A 21,479-nucleotide genomic window follows, 5' to 3' on the forward strand; every position below is an offset into this window, starting at 1 on the left:
CATTTTTAAAGTTATTAAAAGTAAGATATATTCTGTGAGTAAGGAAGGACTAAAATACAATTTCAATGTCTAATTCACAGTGAAATATTTCATTTGCCTAAATAGAAACAATATTGGAAAACACATTCTTATAGTCTGTACTGGATACGTTTCTACTATAAATAAAGATTACAAATTCCCAAAATACAGAATTAGTAGGTTATGCATTTAACAAATACAAAATTATTCATAAAGTAATCAGAAAATTTATACATTGTTTTCCTCCAAATATCTACCTATAATGCACATCTCAGAAAGCCTTAGTCTTAGAAACTGCTTTTCTAAGAATGAATAGGTAACATTTACATCTTAAGGAAGTCTATTATAAAATTAAAACAACATCATTAAAATCTACAGTGAAATTCTAAGCTGAAAATCAGGGTAGTTCAAAGTTATAACAACAACAACAAAAATAAAACACAAAGCAAAAGAAGTATATGGTGATAAATGTGTAAAACAAATAAGTTATAAAAGTATTCTGACTTATTTATTAGGGAGGCCTTTTTATAATTATATCATCTAACATTCCATAATAATCTTTACATTAGAATAATGAAATCACCTAAAGAATTTGCTGTCCCAAGAAATTACTATGTAACCAGAAATGTTTGAGTAATGTTCTGTCATGTATCTTTCTCTTCAAAGATGGTGATTCATGCTAACTGCATGGGTGAGACAGGGAAATTCTGCACCACGATGTCTTTGGAAAGTGGTTAAGTCCTCTGGCATATTTAACAACATGCTTTGTTTTGAAGATAATGAGGACTTACAAGCTGTTTGTGCATTTTTTCTAAAAATTCCCACCAGAGGCTCTTTTCAAATACTGTGGTTTTCAGTGCCTGATTCCTATAGAACCCAAGTCTGGTTTTGTGGCAGCATCAGCTGTTACTCATGCTTGTTGAGGCCTGTGTGCCATTCATGGAAGCATACTCATCTTTGTGAGAAATTCACTCATTTTAGGTGCTCTTCCAGGGGAGCAAAAATTTAATCAGCTTTTCAACCTAAGATTCTTCATTTTGAAATTCTGAGCACATCTACATATATTTACTTGCCTTGCCCCAACCTGAACAGGACTGCAACAGATGCGGTAACTGGCATAGTGTAACAATATGAAAGACCATATTAAATGAATACCATGAGATCTTACTGAGCCCTTTGAATTTGCAGAGGGACAGTAATGAATGTTTTATCAAGAAAATTATAGTAGAGTGTTTTGATTGAGGTGACAAAGCTTAGTCTTAAATAATGAACCGTAATGGGCAACTGGCTAGAACAAGGAATTCCTTTTTCTTAAACATATCATTGGTCTGCAATTAGAACAAGATGATATATCATGGGGAAGACATTTCAGTGACACTACCTTACCTACTGTAAATTTGTTCAGCAGAGTTTATGACTTGGTAAGCACATACAGGAGCTAAGAGAACTCTTTGAGGAACCACTAAAGAACGTAGAAGAAAATTACCTGAATTTGGAGCATAAAGTCTTGAAAATAATCAGAAATAATCATATGATTACAAAAATAGAAATGATTTGGTATAGAAAATAGAACCACATAGAATATGGTTAACTACATTTTATATAGGGTTTTTAAAGGAGATAGAAAAATGAGAAAGTATTTTTTCTTTCTATGTAGGTGTATATAAATAAAATGAAAGCATATAAGAATTAACTGAACATCTAAGAGGCTGAAATTTATAACATGGGATTACAGATATAGGTTAATTTTTGCCAATATTGTGAAATTTTTTAGTGTTAGAAAACTTTAAGCAAATAAAATAGAAGAGGAAATAGTATAATGAACTTCCTTGTATCCATCATCTAGCTTCAAAAATTATCAACCTTGGCCAATCTTGTTTCATTTATATACCTTTCCATACAGCCCCACCTGTATGTGTGTGTGTGTGTGTGTGTGTGTGTGTGTGTGTGTGTGTGTATTTGACATTTTTTACAGGATAATACAACTCCAAAACCTATAATTGGTGATTTATTCAAGTATTTAGGACAAGTTAATGTGAAAAAAATCGCCACCACACACACACACACACACACACACACACACACAGCCCTTAGGATGCATTCAACAATATCGGAAAATTATTTGACATTGTGAAAACATCAAATTATAAAATATGCCTTTTAAATGACTTCTAGATAAATAATAATAAATGTATAATTATGCTTTTAAAATGACTTAATGCTGTACATTCTACTTTTTGAAGTTTATTAACATGCTATTCTAATTTCAAACCTGAAATTTAGATGGCCCTCTTTCAGGCTTTCTGAGGAATTCTTCATGGGATTATTCTGTGTCTTTTAGGTCAAAAGATAAGAAATGGCCTAATTCAAATCATAACATTAACCCTCAAATTGCAAAGATTTCTAATAGTTCTAGTATTTAATAAATCAGACAGAAGATCAAGGGAAAATTCTAAATGTCCGGAAGATAGCTAATACAAAAGCACTGTTGACTAATTGATTAAATAAAATTATAAATACACTATGCTACTTCGACCTCATTATTCCTTGTGATCTACACATCTAATGAAACATACCTTTGCTGAACATGGTATATGGGTGAGCAAAAGAAAAAAGAAACAAAACAAACTACATATGTGAAGTAATTAGCTGGTCACTTTGGCTTAGTTTAGTAACATGAGAATTGTTTTTGGTCAGGAAAAAAAAATGAGAGCTGGTTTACTCAAGATATTACTTGATTCTCTGTGAGAAGCTCCAGAAATTTTTACAGAAACCATTCTTGGTCTAATTTCCCTTTAGGATTTTATATCAGTCAGGGATATGAAAGAAAGAGAGAAAATATTAGCCTAAACTCTATAGTGATATCTAACTTGCTCTACTTATGTAGCTAAGTTGATAAAAATTTATTTCCAGAACCAAAAACCCTCACTGTGATAGATTTTGTTTTAGTAACATAAATGAAAGACACATTAACGTAATCCTACAAGTGACAGGTAAATCCTGCAATATTATACTTACTGCTGTATTATAAAGCATTACAGCCACCTTGTTATTTTATAAGGAACTTTACAAAAATAGAGCTATTCCTCATTTCATAATTAATACCAAAATTACAAATGTATTGGCTTTAATGCCTTAAAGCTATAAAATTAATATTGAGAATGATTTCAAACCCAAAATATTATTAATTTCCTATAGTAATCATAAGACTAAAAGATTTCAGAAGCAAAAGCTGCCACCAATGAAGGTTAGCCATGTAGAACATACGTTTGGATTAGGCTTCAGGTACAGATTGTCATTTTGCTTTATGCTTTCGAAATTAGAAGTAAAACAACTCTGAAATCCCTAGGAAAGTATACCCTTTACTAGAGATGGCATCCTTTGTAATCTTGTGCTTTTGGAGACAAAATCTTTATAGTTTAATTTCAACAGAATGTTAAGGAGTAAGTCAAGCAACAGAAGATAGGAAAAAATAGGGAGGAGATGAGGGTACAATAGCAGGAATAAAAATAAATGGATGAATATGAAGAAGGATATAGTGAAAGGCGCTGGTAAAAGATAGTTTTGACTTTGGCTAGAGTGAAAGGAGTTGGTAGAAGAAATTTCTGGCTTTGGCTCTAACTTCTTATATGACTTTGGATACATTATTTATTTTATTAGCACCAAAGTATCTTTGTCTCCAAAAACAGAACCAAACAGCTTTCTTCTAATAGTGTTGTTATTAAATGAGACCATTTGGTAAAATACCTGTACATAGTGGATGCCAAATAAATAGTAATTATGATTATTGTATACATTTCTAACCATCATTTTTTTAAAATTTGCAGAAAATAACTTTAAAATTAACTAATGAGCCATAAATAAATTAGTCTTATTAATTTGTACATATAATTCATGATTATGGTTTTTGTGTTTATGACACAGATAAAAGAAACTTCATGATTTTGAACATTTAATTGTAGATACAGTTTCATGTTACAATTATATTGCGACACTTAAAAATTTTTGGCATCGGATTATTTAGGTATTTACTCTTCATTTTATCAGAATTCAAATGTCCTCCTAGGACAGAATTCTCTAAGTAAAGAATTTTCTTCCATGAACATGAATTCTTAAGCTATTGGTATATTACCAGGGAGTGACATAATATATATCCTTTCTTATAAGTTGATGCTAATCTTCAAATATCACAATACATATATATAGTTTTCTAACCATTACTATTTTAACCTTACACAATCCTGAAATAAAGATGAGAGAAATGTTCTCTTCCCCACATAGCTCACATTCAGATAACACAATTGGAGTGCTCAGTTGCTATGGTGAGCATCATTCTAGAAGTACTTTTATAGGAAGTATGATATGATATCACATAGCCTCTCATCAGATTATGGAAATTTCTCAAAAATGAGAAAGTATATTGCTGATCAGGAAATGAAAAAACTGTCTATAGTGATCTTATACATTGGCTTTTTGCACTGTGAATCTCTGGATTTGCTGCAATTTCAAGTTCTTTATGGTCGGGGAGAGTGTTTGAAAGAATGGTTCTACTCTTTGTTTTATATCTTTGGGCATTTTGTTTTCTTATTTTTTTACTGTGCTTTGAATGTTTATTTCAGCAAACATCACAGGCAATGGAAAGGAATATTCTTTGAGCCAGCTTCATTTTAATAGTTTTGCTGTCTCTGGTGCTGAAACCATTCTGATGGGCTCTTGTGAGCTCCCTGGCAATGGCCTGGTTTGCTATTTGACTCTAGCCCCATAAGGCTGTCAGCTGACAGTAGCTGCATGCGTGGCTCATTTTGCTTTGGCCTAGCAGCATTGCCAAATAGAGGGAAGGAAGAAAGCTTACATAGTCTCAAGTTTTCTGCTTAACCTGCTGTAGTAGTTTGTTCTCACACTGCTATAAAAAATACCTGAGACTGGGTAATTTACAAAGGAAAGAGGTTTAATTGGCAGGCAAGGAAAAGAGAAGTGTGAGAGTGCAGGGGAATCATTTATCCAAGGGAAATGTGGGATTGGAGGCTTCACACAGAGTCCTCACTGGGATGCTTCCTAGTGGACCAGTGAGAAGAGGATCACAGTCCTCCAAAACCCAAAATGGTAGATCCACCAACAGCTTGCACTGTGCACCTAGAAAAGACATAGGCACTCAATGCCAGCCAGTGAAGGAGCTGCCAAGGCCATGGATGCCCACTCCTTGTGTCAGCATGCCTGAGATGCAAGACATGGAGTAGAAGGAGATCATTTCCGAGCTTTAAGATTCAGTAACTGACCTCCAGATTTTGGACTTGCATGGGGCCTATCCCCTTTGTTTTGCCCAATTTTTACCATTTGGAATGGGTGTATTTACCCAATGTCTGTAACCCCATTGTATCTTGGAAAGAGATAACTTGTTTATTATTTTACAGGCTCATAGGCAGAAAGGACTTGCCTTGTCTCAGATACTTTGGACTATGAATTTTTGGGTTAATGCTGGAATGAGTTAAGACATTGGGGGACTGTTGGGAAGGCATGACTGTGTTTTGAAATGCCAGGACATGAGAGACCACAGAAGGGAGGGGCCAGGGCAGAATGATATGGTTTGGCTCTGTGTCCCACTCAAATCTCGTCTTGAACTGTAAACCCCACCTGTCAAGGAAGACTCCCATAATCTCCACTGTGAAGCGAGGGGGAGAGGTGATTAAATCATGGGGGCACTTTCCCCCATACTGTTCTTGTGAGAGTGAGTGAGCGATTAGGAGATCTGATGGTTTTATAAGCAACTGGCATTTCCTGTTTGCACTTACCTCTCCTGCCACCATGTGAGGAAAGTGCCTGCTTTTCCTGCACCTTCCACCACAATTATGTTTTCTGAGGCTCCCCGCCAGCTATAAAGAACTATGAGTTAACTAAACCTCTGCTTTTAAAATAAATTACCCAGTCTCAGGGTTTTTTGTCTGTTTGTTTGTTTGTTTGAGATGAAGTCTTGCTGTGTCCCCCAGGCTGGAGTGCAGTGGTGTGATCTTGGCTCACTGCGACCTCTACCTCCCTCTGTTGAAGTGATTCTCCTGTCTCAGTCTTCTGACTAGCTGAGATTCTAGGCACACACCACCATAGCCAGCTAATTTTTGTGTTTTTAGTAGAGAAAGAGTTTCACCATGTTGGTCAAACTAGTCCTGAACTCCTGACCTCAGGTGTTCTGCCCACCTTGGCCTCCCAAAGTGCTGGGATTATGAACATGAGCCACCATGCCCAACTCAGTCTCAGGTATCTTTACAGTAATGTGAGAACAGACTAACACACCGGTATGTATCACAATGTCTATTTAGAACAAAAGATGCACTCAAGTTATGAAAAGTATGTGTGAGATCCGGGCGCGGTGGCTCAAGCCTGTAATCCCAGCACTTTGGGAGGCCAAGGTGGGTGGATCACGAGGTCAAGAGATCGAGACCATCCTGGTCAACATGGTGAAACCCCATCTCTACTAAAAATACAAAAAATTAGCTGGGCATGGTGGTGCGTGCCTGTAATCCCAGCTACTCAGGAGGCTGAGGCAGGAGAATTGCCTGAACCCAGGAGGCGGAAGTTGCGGTGAGCCAAGATCGCGCCATTGCACTCCAGCCTGGGTAACAAGAGCAAAATTCCATCTCAAAAAAAAAAAAAAAAAGTATGTGTGAGATGGGAGCAGGATTTAAGTATGTGTGTGGGGGTGGAAATTTAGGGTGTAGTCACTAAATTACCTCCTAAAAGCCAATGCTTGTTCATCTCAAGCTGGAAGATAAGCCATGATGTGTTTATTAGGAAGTTCATCCTGAGGCATATTTTTCTTTGAAGATCATAAAAGAACTTTTCTGGGAATAGTAAAAGAGATTATCTGAGGATTTCTAAAGGTTATACAGTACAAACTGGGAAAGCGTCCTAATTTTTGCCCTAATGACTCACCATATTCAGCTTCTCCCTTCCTTTCTCATTGCTGCTAATGCTTATTTTATGTAAAAACCTCAACTGGAACTAACTAGGACATCTTTAGGGTAATGTTAGTTTCTAGGCAATAGTAATTTTCAATTAAAATTGCACAGTGTACCAGTGAATTGAAAGTCAGATAGAAGGATGCTATATTGCGGACTTTTTGGTTTTTCTAATCAGCCCACAGATTTCTCAAAATTGGCAAAAAGTTTTTGGTTGTTTTCAGTTTTATGCCACAGTGCTTATCTGGTTTCCATTTCTCTCTGTGGAGAGGAAACAAAATTCTCCCCTAGACTTAGGCTCAGCTCTCCTCAGGCTGTAGTAAGGCCTGCATAGCTCAAGATAAGAGAAGAAAGCACTTCAAACAGCTAGGAATTAATCAGCCAGCTTGGCTTCGAGCTCAGTGTTATAACTGAGCAATTCAGTTTCAGCAGCTCACTTACATTAACTGAAATTAAATGAGACAAGCTTGTTTAATTCTTGTATATAAAAGGCTCTTGAAGTATAGTTTTAACCAGTTACTGTGTGATGTCATGGAGCAGAGGGCTAATGGAGCTCATTGGAAAGGGAAGGGCCCCTGGGTTTGTATCAGAGAGCCATTGGGCTGGCCTTTGAAACAATTTCCTTATGTCTTATTCATACCTTTACAACATTACATTTCATATCGTCCATTATCATTCAGCCAGAATGTTCAGCTCCTCCTCTTATTTCAGTATTATTTGTAATAGAGGAAGTTCCTTAGGGAATACATATGGTAGTTTAATTGTTCTGTGAACCAATGTCTCTTAAGGCCTTTCTCATTGTATCTCAGAATATTTCTACATGTGATCAATAATAGGATTGGTTATCATGTTCAAAGTATTCTAGAAAACAGACTTTTGTTATACTAATAGATTTTAATATTTTAATAAAGGGCTCAGATACGTAATAAGCAGAATCAACCAACATATATTTTCTAAACAGATATTATATTTCACTAATAATAATTTTTTTGTCTATAGGTATCTTATTTTTATATTTATATTGGGATTAATTTTTTAATAACTGTTATTGAAAAACACATTGTCTCAAGGATATATTTACACATGATTGAAGTAACATTTCTCCCCCAAAGTTTGAAAACTATGTACTGAATCAGTTTAGTAACAAAAGCTATCTATTTTCTAACTAAACGATTAGCCAATCAGAGCAATCAATGCATGCTAATGACAGGGCTAAGAAAAAAAAAAAAAACCCAAAAGATTTTAGACCTATGATTGTAAACTCAGAATAATCTGTTGTGATGATTAAACCATTTGCTCTCTATATATCAGGTACTAGCCCATTAATTTAGACAAAGATATTGAAAGCTTTTTTTTCTACAGGCTGCTAGTAAAGCAAATAAAACATTTATCTGTGTTAGTGACAAGTTCTTAATAGATTTATTCATTAGATACTATAACCCTTCACTAAGTTTTAACTATGCAGAGACAAAAATTTAGGAGCATTTGAATGATTTGGGCATTAATTAAAATTTGGTCCTTCATGAAGGTTAAAGTTCAATACATTCAACATCTATTTTGTGAATAGCTAGCTCAGTGATAACACTTAATTGTGACTTCTTCTGTCATTTCTATAAAAATTAAATAAGCTTTGATAAAAAGCAAATTGAAAATCTGTAACTCTGCAAGGTGGTAGATTTTTTTCTTAAATGTTATGTGGAGAAAGATTTCTATAGATGATCAATACACAAAAATGTAAAATACAAAAAAGAACTGTGATTCAGTAACTCATAATGTTCTACATTAATTGAGGGGAAACTGATAGATGATGTTTACCATCCCACATGTACACATTTCATCAAGATATTGACATAAAATGGCCTGAGTACTACTGATTGTAATATAAAAATGTAGATACAGTCCAAACATTTATCAACAAGAGAAAGAAAAATTAAAGTCATATATTCAAACAGTGGAATATTATATGACAGCAAAAAATAAGCCAAATAATCACATATATTGAAATAATATCAAAAATTTATTTTCAAAGATAAAAGCAAGTTATACTTAATAACAGTATAATCACTAACTGTACATTTCAAAACAGCCAAAACTTAGAAATATATTTTTATAGGGATTCATGCAAATAGGTTAAACAAAGTAGAAAAGCAAAAAAATAGAAAATATATCTAAAGCACTCTGTGCCAGTTTCAACAAAATACTCTTAATTAATATTATGATTCCCATTCAAATATAGGAAATGACATACAGCGAGCCTAAGCAACAGCCTCTAAGTCACACAGTTATAAAGCAGGAGATCCAGGACTTACATCTAACAGCCTAGATCATGAGTTTGTGCTCATTCACTGTCCTTTACAGCCTACATGGGATAATCAACAAAATTTACCATAGTGTATGCTTCTTGAAAGAGTTGGGGAAGCGGTGGGATGAGGCACTTGGGAAGGGACTTAGAGAAAGCTTCACAGTCAACATATTTTTTCCTCTACACAGTTCATATATATATATATTTGATTTTATTATTTCTTTTTAAAACACACATATACAGTGTTTATCAAATTTTTATATTTTTGTTTAGATTTACATATTTTATAATTAGAAGAGAATATCTGAGAAGCTTGCTACTCTCAGCAGAATTAATCAAATCACTGTGGTAACAGAAGTCTACTTTTCTTTAATGAAGAGAAAAAAACTGTTTAAAAATTAACACATTTTGCTAATTAGTTTTCTTGTTATTTTGGTGTATAGTCAATTTTTTGCACCCTGAGAGTGCATAGAACAAAAAGTGCTGATAAGTGTTTGAAAGTATAATAACATTGAAGAGAAGAAATAAAAGGATATATAATGACCTGGTGCTTTGTTTGCCTTTGAGAGGTGAGATTAGCACTTCAAGTATATGTACGCATTTTTTCAAGATATTAAAATCTGCAAAGTAGTAGTAAAAAATTCGAATTAGCCACAATGTTAGTTGAGCACTTCATATGTCAAAGGCATTGTGCTAGGTGCTAGCATATATAATATTTTATTACATGTTTACATCAAACAGAGAGGCCTTTTATTGTGGTACCCATTTATTAAATGAGTAATGAAGGCTAAGATAAGTTGTGTAACACACTAATTTTCACCCAATTAGCACGTTGCAGAACTACAGTTAGGGTGTAATTCTTTATGATTCCAAAGGTAATGCTCCAAATCAATGACGCCATTAAAATTTTTGATTTATTTTATAGTCTTTTTCATGTGAAGTTTAAAATATATAACAGAGTTGAAAGAATTTTACAATAAGCCCCTGTTGCATTAGTCTGCTTGTGTTACCATAATGAAATAATACATTCTGAGTGGATTAAACAACAAAAAATTATTTTCGTGATTCTGGGGTCTGATAAAAATGTTTTATTAGATATTTATGTGACTCTATTCCTTTATTTATCCATCCAACCATCTTATATTGATGTATTTAAAGGAGGGCCACGAACATTCCCATAGAAAGTTCCCATTATAGAGAGGCATAAACTTTCCCATAACACTTTACCATATGCAAAAGTTCAAAATTTGACGCCTTTTATGTAAAATCTACATATAACAAAATGCACAAATGTTAAGTGTGCAATTCAGTGAATTTTGGCAAGTGCCCATTCTTTTGCAAACTGAATCTTAATCAAGATACAGAGTGTCATTATCATCCCCAAAAGTTCCCTCATCCTCTTTTCAAATTAACTTCTACTTCTGGCTTCTGCCAACCATTGTTCTAGTGCTTTTCTGCCATCGATTAGTGTCATCTGATCTAGAACTTCACAGAACTGAACAATGCAAAATATGCTCTTTATGGTAAGGCTCCTTCCACTGAGCATAATGTTTTTGAGATTTATCCATGTTGTTGGATTTGTCAGTAGCTTGACTCTTTAAATGTGGAGTGCTATACCATTGTATGACTATATTACAGATTGTTTACCAATTGTCCTATTGGCAGGAAGCTGGGTCATTTCTTGGTTTTGAGTATTAGGAGTAAAGCTTTTATAAAGTTACAGAAGTTTTCTGTGGGAATGTATTTTCTTTTCTTTTAGGTAACAATGCAACATCAGATTACTGGGTCTTAAGTGCATATTTAGTTTTGAAAGAAAACGCCGGATTTTTTTTCAAAGTGCATATACCATTTTGTACTCCCAGCAAACGCTGTATGATACCACCTCCACATCCTCACATCCATTTGTTATTATCAGATTTTAAAAACTTTAGCTGTTCTGATGAATGCATAGTAATACCTCATTGTGGATTTAATTCAAATTTCCCTGATGATAATGATGTTGAGCACTCTCTTATGTGCTTACTAGGTCATTTGTATAAGGCATAACTTGTGCTGCACAGATATTGTGCATTTTACAAATTGAAGGTTTGTGGCAACCCTGCATTGAGCAAGTCTATCAGCATTATCGTTATTTTTAACAGCATGTGCCCTCTGTGTCTCTGTGTCAGTTTTTGGTATTTCTTACAGTATTTCAAACTTTTCCACTATTGTTATATCTGTTATGGTGATCTGTGATCAGTGACTTTGATGTTACTATTGTAGTTAATTGTTTTGGGGCACCACAAACTGTGCCCATGTAAGTTGGCAAATAATCTCTAAGTTCCAACTGCACCGCCAAGTGGCTGTTTCACCATGTCTCCCCTCCCTCTATCTTTGGGGTTCCCCATTACCTAAGACAAAACAATACTGATGTTAGAATAACTGATAACCCTACAATGGCCTCTAAGTGTTCCAGTGAAAACAAGTGTGCTACGTTTTGTATTTTAAATCAAAGGCTAGCAATGATTAAGCTTACTGAGAAAAGCGTGTCAAAAGCTAGGATAGACCGAAAGCTAGGCCTCTTGGGCCAGTTAACTAAGTTGTGAAAGGAAACGTTCTTGAAGGCATTTAGAAGTGCTATTCCATTGGACATATGAATGATAAGGAAATGAAATAACCTTGTTGTTGATATGGAAAAAGTTTTAGTGGTCTGGATAGAAAATCAAATTAATCACATTACCTTAAACCAAGGTCTAATTCAGAGCAGACTCTAACTATCTCCAATTCTATAACGGCTGAGAAAGGTGAAAAAGGTGCAGAAGAAAAGTTAGAAGCTAGCAGAGGTTGAGTTATAAGATTTAAGGAAAGAAGCCATCTCCATAACATAAAAGTGCAAGGGGAAGTGGCAGTTGCTGATGTAGAAACCGCAGCAAGTTATCCAGAATATCTAGCTAAGATTATTGTTATAGGGAACTATACCACACAACAGATTTTAAATGTAGCTGAAATAGCTTTCTATTGGAAGAAGATGCCATTTAGGACTTTTGTAGCTAAAGAGAAGCCAATGCCTGCCTTCAAAGATTCAAAGGACAAGCTGACTCTCTTGTTATGGGCTAGAGCAGCTGATGATTTTAAGTTGAAGGCAGTGCTCACCTACCATTCTAAAAATCATAGGTACCTTAGGAATTATGCTAAATCTACTCTTCCTGTGCTCTAGAAATAGAATAACAAAGCGTCAATGATCGAACATTTGTTTACAACTTGGTTTACTGAAAAATTTAAGCCTCCTGTTGAGAAATGCTATTCAGAAAAAAAAAAAGATTTCTTTCAAAATATTACTGCTCATTGACAATGTACCTAGTCATCCAATAATTCTGATGGAGATATACAAGAAGATTAATGTTGTTTTCATGTCTGCTAACATGCTATCAATTCTGCAGCTCATGAGTCAAGGGATAATTTCAACTTTTAAGTCTTATTATTAAAAAAACATATTTCATAAAAGTATAGCTGATGTAGGTAATGAATTTTCTGAAAGATCTGGGCAAAATACATTTTAAAACTTCTAAAAAGGATTCACTATTCTAGATGCCATTGAGAACATTTGTGATTCATGGGAGGAGGTCAAAATATCAACATTAACAGAAATTTGGAAGCAGCTGATTCCAACCCCATGGAAGACTATAAGGTGTTCAGGACTTCAGTGGAGGAAGTAATTGTAGATGTGATGGAAATGGAAAGAAAACTAGAATTAGAGGTAGAGTCTGAAGGTGGGCCTGAATTATTGCAATCTCATGATAAATCTTGAATGCATGAAGAGTTGCTTCTATGGATGAGCAAAAAATGTGGTTTCTTGAGATGGAAATTACTCCTGGTGAACATGCTATCAATATTGTGGAAATGATCACCAACAATTTAGAATATTACATAAGCCTAATGAATAAAGCAGAGGCAAGATTTGAAAAGACTGACTCCAGTTTGGAAAGAAGTTCTACTATTGGTAAAATGGTATCAAATACCATCACATACCACAGAGAAACTGTTTATGAAAAATAGTCAATTGATGTGGCAAACTTCATTATTGTCCTATTTTAAGAAATGTTATAGTCATCTTAACCTTCAGAAACTACCACCTTGATCAGTCAGCAACCATCGACATGAGGCTGATCCTTCACAGGCAAAAAGATTATGACTTGCTGAAGTCTCATGATTGTTAGTATTTTTTACATCAAATTATATTTTAATTAAGGTAAACACATTATTATTTTAGACATGATGCTATTGTACACTTAGTTGGCTATAGTGTAGTGTAACATAACTTTTACATGCCCTTGAAATGAAAAAGGTTGTGGGACTTCCTTTATTGTGATATTCACTTATTGCAGTGGTCTGGACCAAGCCACAGTATCTCCAAGGTATTCCTGTGTCTCCTTTTATGAGATGTCTATTAAGATGTTTGTCTCATATTTTTAATAGTAGAAACTTTTTGTTATGAGCTATAAGAATTCTTTATATATCCTGGATATCAGTACTCATTCACATATGTGTGTTTCATATTTTTCTTTCTGTGCCCATACCTTGCTAATTCATTTTCTTCACGCTGTCTTTTGATGAACAGAAGCTTTACTAATTTACAAATTATTTATGGATATTGTTTTCTGTGACTTCTCAAAATGATTTGCCTGTGCTAAGTCACTAACATGTTATCTTGTTTTTGTCTCGTGGCTTTATGCTTTAGCTTTTATCTGTAGCCTTATGATCCATCCTAATGTACTTTTTGTGTGTTGCTTGAAGTCAAGGTTGAGGTACATTTATTTTCCCTAAAGGATACACGTTTGTATTAGTCAGAGTTCTCCAGAGAAACAGAATCAAAATGATAGATAGATGGCAAATAGATGATAGCTAGCTGGCTAGGTAGATAGATAGATATTATAAAGAATTTGATCATATAATAATGGGGACTAAGAAGTCCCAACAACTGTACTCAGCAAACTGAAGACAACAGAGCTAATAATGTTGCTCCAGTTTGAGTCAGAAGGTCTGTGGACCAACAGCGATGATGGTATTAATTCCAGTACAATTATTGTGGCCTGAGAACCAGGAAAGCCAATGGTGTAAATTCCAGTTTAAAGGCAGAAGACTGCTGTCCAAGCTCTGCAGTCAGACAGTCACAGTTTCTTCTTACTCGGCCTCTTTGTTCTATTCAGCTATTCATTGACTGAATTAGGCCCATCCACATCAAGGAGGGTAATCTGGTTTAATCAGTCTATGTTTCAAATGTTAATCTTATCTGGAAACACCATCACAGACATACCTAGAATAATGTTTGACCAAATATTTGGGCACCCCATGGCTCTGTCAAGTTAATACATAATATTAACCATCGCACTATTTATTTCAGCTCCATTGTTGAAAATTTTTTTTTCCTATTTGAAGATTTGGCATCTTGGTTGAAAATCAAATGACTATATGTAAGTGGATCCATAGCTGGGTGAATTGAATAGTTATTATTTACGTAAGTACTTTGAATTTGTGGTACTAACTCTTGCTGCTGCTTTCAAGAAGTTCAATGAGGATACCAGGTATGATAGCAAAAAGTATCAACTGTCAAGTCAGGTTTATTAAATTCAAAGTATTATCCACAGACTAAATTTTGCTAATAATCTAAAGCAGAAGACGATGAACATTTTTTTTACAAATGGCTAGATAGTAAACATTTTAGGCTTTACAGGACACAAATGGTCTCTGTCACATATTATTTTCATTTTTTAACAACACCTTAACTCATAGACTGTAATTTGTTGACTTTCTTTTTAAAAAATGAGTAATCACAAGTCACAGGGAAAAACTGATAGAATATGAAAACCCTTAATGCAGGTTTTCAGTTCTATATTTCCTGCATTAAAATGCATTCCAGCCCAGATTTAACATTTGGGGTATGTGAATTATACATGCATGACATTAGTCATGCAAAGTGTACTGATTTGATTACAAAACATCTCCATTTTAAACTCTTAATAATTTTACCCTCTGATAATTATATAGTGGAAACAGATGAATTCCAGCAGACAAAAATTGAATAATTCCAACCTAGATAGAATAGATATATTCCTATAAAGATAGTTTAGTATATACTATGAAAAGGTCTGGTTAGTGTGTTTGCAAGGAGATTTTGCCCAGAACTTTCTTTCTTTCTTTCTTTCTTTCTTTCTTTCTTTCTTTCTTTCTTTCTTTCTTTCTTTCTTTCTTTTATTAATAACAGATTCCTTCCTCAGATGTGTCCAAGAGTAGGGGCAACGGCTTATGGACTAGGCACTGTTCCCTCCTTTTAAGCAAGATTGAAGAAAGTTTGTTAGTACCAAGAAGACCTGGTGGTAGATTTACATAATAGAAAAACAATGTGCAAATTATGAAATGAGTAAAACAAAGTCTTTGAGGATGTATGAGTAGGTGGGGGCTAGACACAGATCTCGGGTCCTTGACTTAAGTTGAACAAGCTTTATTCTTCCTCAGAATAGCAAATGTAAGAAAAAGGTTAAATATAAAGGGGTGCTTTAACATGGAAAGATGTAAACAAGGTATATTCATGCCGGGTAACCTTAATATGAAGAGTGACAATGGATACTGAATGTCCATTACCAAATAAAGGGTAGAAATAAATGGGGACTTGAGAAAACTGGAAAGTACTCTGTAAGAAACATGATAAAACCTCAAGGAGCTAAAATAACCAGTTGTGGTTATTTTATTTATTCTGTTGTGTAATAAAACAATAAATAATAATCACCTAATATGATTGAATGTTATTAATGTGTGAGAGGTGATGAGCAGGGCAATTTATAAACATTATTAGTATTTTTTTTTTTTTGAGATTGAGTCTCGCTCTGTTACCTGGCTGGAGTGCAGTGGCATGATCTCAGCTCACTGCAACCTCCACCTCCCAGGTACAAGTGATTCTCCTGCTTCAGCCTCCTGAGTAGCTGGGACTACAGGTGCACACCACCATGCCCAGCTAATTTTTGTATTTCTAATAGAAGTGTAGTTTCACCATGCTGGTCAGGATGGTTTTGATCTCTTGACCTCGTAATCCACCCACCTTGCCCTTCCAAAGTTCTGGGATTACAGGTGTGTGCCCCCACGCCTGGTCTTATAACCATTATTGCAAAATAAAACAAAATTGTATCATTCACAAGTATTAGATTCTAACGTCAGCCAGCATGAACATTTCATATACTGAAATATATTCTTGGAGAATTTCCAAAGAAAGACATAGATTGAACACTGTTCATTAAATCTAATGCAGCCAGCTTTTCCTTCAGCACTGAAACAGATTGCTAGTTCTGTTTGAAATTGGCAGCTTACATTTTGGAACTATGTCGCATGAAAAATATTTATCTTTGACTAAGAGAAAGCGATTAACAGATTTATATCCCTCATCTCGGGCTTACTCCAGGACAGAGACTTATTGGGTAGAAAAACTGATGGAATCATTCATTCCGTTTGCTTTATTCCCTCTTTCTCAAGCAAAAGTATTTCACTTTAAGTAAGTTAAATAACCTATGTTATACGACTATAATTCCCACAAAAACTCCCAAACTAAAGATAATATTCTGATTTTACAGGTGAGGAAATTGAGGTTCAAATGGTGAAGTGACTTGAGGAAGGCCAAATAGTTAATAAAATGGCATTCATTTTTAAAGTATTTGATATATTAATGAAATGGCTTGTCTTAGAATCCTGACTAGATGAGAAAAAAGAAAGACAATGTTGAACATGAATTAGAACAACTGTAAAGGATCAGATATTAAAGTTCGATATCATTCAGTATACTTAAATTGAACCTCTACTGTGTTTTACATGTTAAACTAGGCTGTGGGAAAGTTGAAAATGACTGAAGTATGGTGGTTGAACTATTAGAATATCGTATAAAAGAAGGTCAGCTTTACCGAAATGGAAGAATGAGCATTGTAGTGCTTAAAAAACTAGGTCTATCTATGAAGCAATTAGAGTTGTAAATATTAATTAGATGCTGTAGAAATGAGTCATCATTTGGTGGCAAAGGAAGGAAACCTTTCAAGGAAAGTTTATGTGAATGAGAATTTTAGGAAAAGGCTTATGAGGAAGATCATGGGCAACTATAGGCATTTTACCAAGGGCTCGTAGAGACTAGAACTTTAAAAATGATCTTTGATAATCTCACTATATTATGTCTGCATATTAAAGGTTTTGTATATATGTGCTTCCCACAGATAGTCTCTATAGTGGATCATATTTAATGCATTAAAATTTATTTCTTTGAGATAGAATGAGTTTTCTGGTCAATGAGGTTTTAAAAGTTGATTGAAATAAAAAGCTGTGAAACAACTTTTCACTCACATGAAGGATTTGAAAATATCTTCAAAGTATTTTTTACGGACAGTTGTATGATAAAAGGTGTGATGCTGAAATACTTTGCAATAGTTACAAATTAGAGAAAGAGTCAGAGATTAGTCCTGTCTCTTCAGAATGTGTGGGATACCAAAGTACACCATAGGTTTAGCAGTTTTCAAAAAACTCCTAAACTATTAAAGTGAGAGAGATAAGAAAGAAAACATAAATGCATATGTTTAATATTGCTAATCTTGAATTGCTTTATTTTAAGCCAGGCTGTGCAAAAGATTAGAAAATATAGGAATGGACAAGAATGAATGTCCATCAGTGTATCTTTGACCTAAAAACCATTCTAAGAGAGCAGAAAATATATTTCTAGTCACAGTTGAGTGTATTTTTAGGAGTGATTTTCAAAACTTGAAAGAGACTTAAAAGAAATGTAAATATCATGCTCTGCTCTCTTCCATTCCCCCTAAGGTCAGTTTCTTGGCAGTGTTTTTTTCAGTCAAGATGGTTGTCTTTGCCAGTACCAGTCTACTGGGAGACAGTTGTGTGTTGGGCAGCTGCCTTTTCAGTGAGAGATGTGTCTCTTCTGAAAATGTTTTTTTTGGTACCTTCTCAGGTCTGAGAAACCAGTCCTCTAGTTGTCATTCCATATGCTATCCCATATGCTAATTTGACATGAAACTGCATTGCATGCAACTTTGTTTTTCCAGAGCATCACTCCAGGAGAGTAGACAGAACAGTGGAGCTACATCAATAAAGGGATCAGTTTCACACCCATGAAAGGGACTCACTGGCTATTGAGACAGTCCTCATCAGGAATAAGATGATTTGAGGATGGTTAAACAGAGTTCTAAATGAGATTCCTAAAATAAAGCAGTGCACTCTAGTGATAGATGTGATGCACACATTCCCAGAATTCTTTGTCAGAATTTCTGATTTCAAATGAAAGACTCCCCTGTTAAGAGCGGGTGAGCTATTGATAGCATTTAGATGGATGTAATTTGATAGTGATGTTATCCAAAATCTGTTTGGAAAGTTTGGGACCTCATTGTGAAGCTACTCTTTTAGAAAAGGATGAAAAATAAATAAGAATTCATTTTAGAAATGTTCTAAGAAATTGTGCTGTTGTATCTTTATAATAGTATTTGTGATGGTGCATCCACTTTGGGGTAATAATAAATGATATTATTGAGAATCGAGAATAAGATTTTGATGGAGAGCTCACAGCCCCAGCTGTAGAAGGTGATTTGCTGCAGGGAAAGCAAAACAAGCCTTCGTTTTTGAATTAGTCCATTTTCATGCTGCTGATAAAGACTTACCTGAGACCGGGCAATTTACAAAGGAAAGAGGTTTGGTGGAGAAGGCACAGTTCCACATGGCTGGGGAAGCCTCACAATCATGGGGAAAAGCAAGGAGGAACAAATTACATTTTATGTTGATGGCAGAAGCCAAAAAGAACACCCCCAATCCGCAAAAAAAAAAAAAAGAGCTTGCACAGGGCCAAATCCTGTTTTTAAAACCATCAGTTTCATGAGACCCATTCACTATAAGTCAAACAGCATGGACGACCCAGCCCCATAATTCAAGCATCTCCTGCGGGATCCTTTCCGGAACACATGGAAATTATGGGAGCTACAAGATGAGATTTGGGTAGGGACACAGAGTCCAACAATATCAATTGTCTTACTCTCTGAGATGAGTTTGAGACAACTCAAATAACAATGACAGAAACAAGCAAACAAAAATCCACAGCTTTTCTCTTACTGTGGAAATATTGGAGGGTGGGGCACACTTGATTTCATAGGATACTAGTAGAATGGTGGGGATTGAGGTCATTTCTTTTTTTTTTTTTTTACTGCATCTTAATTAATTAAGTTAATTTTTATTTGTAATATCTGTCCTGGTGGACCTGGACTTAAACACATCACACCTGATCACTGTGCCTACTGGCCTTTTGTTCCAGGAGCTTGGAATCAGAAGACATGTGTATAGTAGACACATTCGAAGTGCAATGTGTGTTTTTAATTAAAGCAGGCTGAAGAGGATAATGACAATGGTGTGTGTAATTTTCTTAAGTTGGTAAAAGAGGGAAAGTTCAACGGTTGGTTTTGTTGTTTCTGCCTCTACTTCAGGGACTACTTAGACTTATAGATACTGAAATTCAATTTTTCTAAGCTCTACCAGGGTTTATAGGCTCTGTGGATTCAATGCTGACTAAACTCTCGAGGGAATAGTGATAAATGGCAATGTCAATTGATTTACAGTAGAATATCTATCTGCCCTTCAGTGGCTTCTCCAGTTTGTCCACTGGGGACATTAGCGATCCTCAATGGGAAAATGTTTATCAGAATTAAACTATACTGTTCAATAATCTGGCCACCTAAGAAGGAGAAAGTCTCAGAGTTCTTTTAACCCATGCAAATAAGTCAATGTCAACATCATGAATACCTTAGTTGAAACCTTTTAAATAAAATTCTGGGAAACAGAGGCATCTGGACTTGAAGTCTTTCTCATATTTCTTATTGTCATCAGTTCTTCCATCTCCCATTTGATCCATTTGTTCATGAATCATTGAGTTGTTCATCCCTTCCCTCACCTGTCCTGTGGCTGGCAGCCCCTGACACTGTGACACTTATTCCCCTGACTCTAGATTCATCACAATCTGTATCTAAGTGTCAGACCAGCTATAGAGCCACTGGCCTAAAGAACTCAGTTATACATTACTAGTAACAACTCAAACTATTTCAGATCATCCTTAAAAGGTGACACTAAATTCAGCAGACAAAATTTAAGGTTCTGCATGTGCAAACCACTTCTCATGTTTAGGTAATGTGATATTTCTCAGCAATAATTCATAGTAAAATGAGATAATGAGATTTTTATACCCTCAAAAAGAGTATATGGTTTGTGCTGTAGATATATAGTGGAGGGAAAAGAGACTTGATTATTCTCCTTTACTCTGTATGGAAGAAACTATGAGTATTTTGCTCATTTCTCGAGGTCCTACTCATTTATTCATTTATCCATCCAAGCATTAGGTATGTATTATGGTCAAAACATTAAGTAATGCAAAAAAAAAATTCCATTTGTGCCAAGGACTTTACATATTTTTAAGAGGAAATAAAAAGATACTATATCAGTAATAAAAATGACGACAGTATCTACCATTCATTTATTGATACCTACTTTGTGTCATGTGTTGTCCCCAATCTTTTTATAAGTAATTGAAGCCTCATAACACCATATTAGCAAAAATTATTATCCCTATTTTACAACTAAAGAAGTTAAGTAAATTGACAAAGCTCATACAGCTTTTAAGTGACAAAGCTTGAATGTTAGTTTCTGCCTGTCTGACTCTGAAGCATGTACTCTTATTTAACACATTAGTCTTTTAGAAAAAATTAGGATATAGTACCACATAAAAGATATGAAAAGGATGGTCTGCAAGAAAAGATGGGGTTTGTAAGTGGTTCTGCTCAGGGAATTTTTTCAAACAGGAGGCATGACAGAAATTGAAGCTTTGAAGTGCCTTGGGCCACGAGGTAAGACAGAGCAAAGAACAGTGGGGAGAGAATCTAGCCCTTTAACAGAATCTCAAATAGCCTGTTTTACTGAACTTTAAGGGAAACTAAAATATAAAAGCTGGAGGGTTAGGTAAAAGCCAGATTCTAGAATCCTTGCATGTTTTCATAAGAGGCTTGAACTTTGTCCTCTTGGCTGTCAGGAGCCACTGAAGAATTTTAAAGCAAGGGAGACATACACTGTATGTCAGAATACATGTCAAAATGTAAGATTACACTTTACTTTCCCAGTTAGAAAATACATACAGGCAAAAAAAGAGAAAAAATGCTTTTCCC

The sequence above is a fragment of the Saimiri boliviensis genome, chromosome 3 (assembly GCF_048565385.1).
Source record: "Saimiri boliviensis isolate mSaiBol1 chromosome 3, mSaiBol1.pri, whole genome shotgun sequence".
NCBI classification, from domain to species: domain Eukaryota; kingdom Metazoa; phylum Chordata; class Mammalia; order Primates; family Cebidae; genus Saimiri; species Saimiri boliviensis.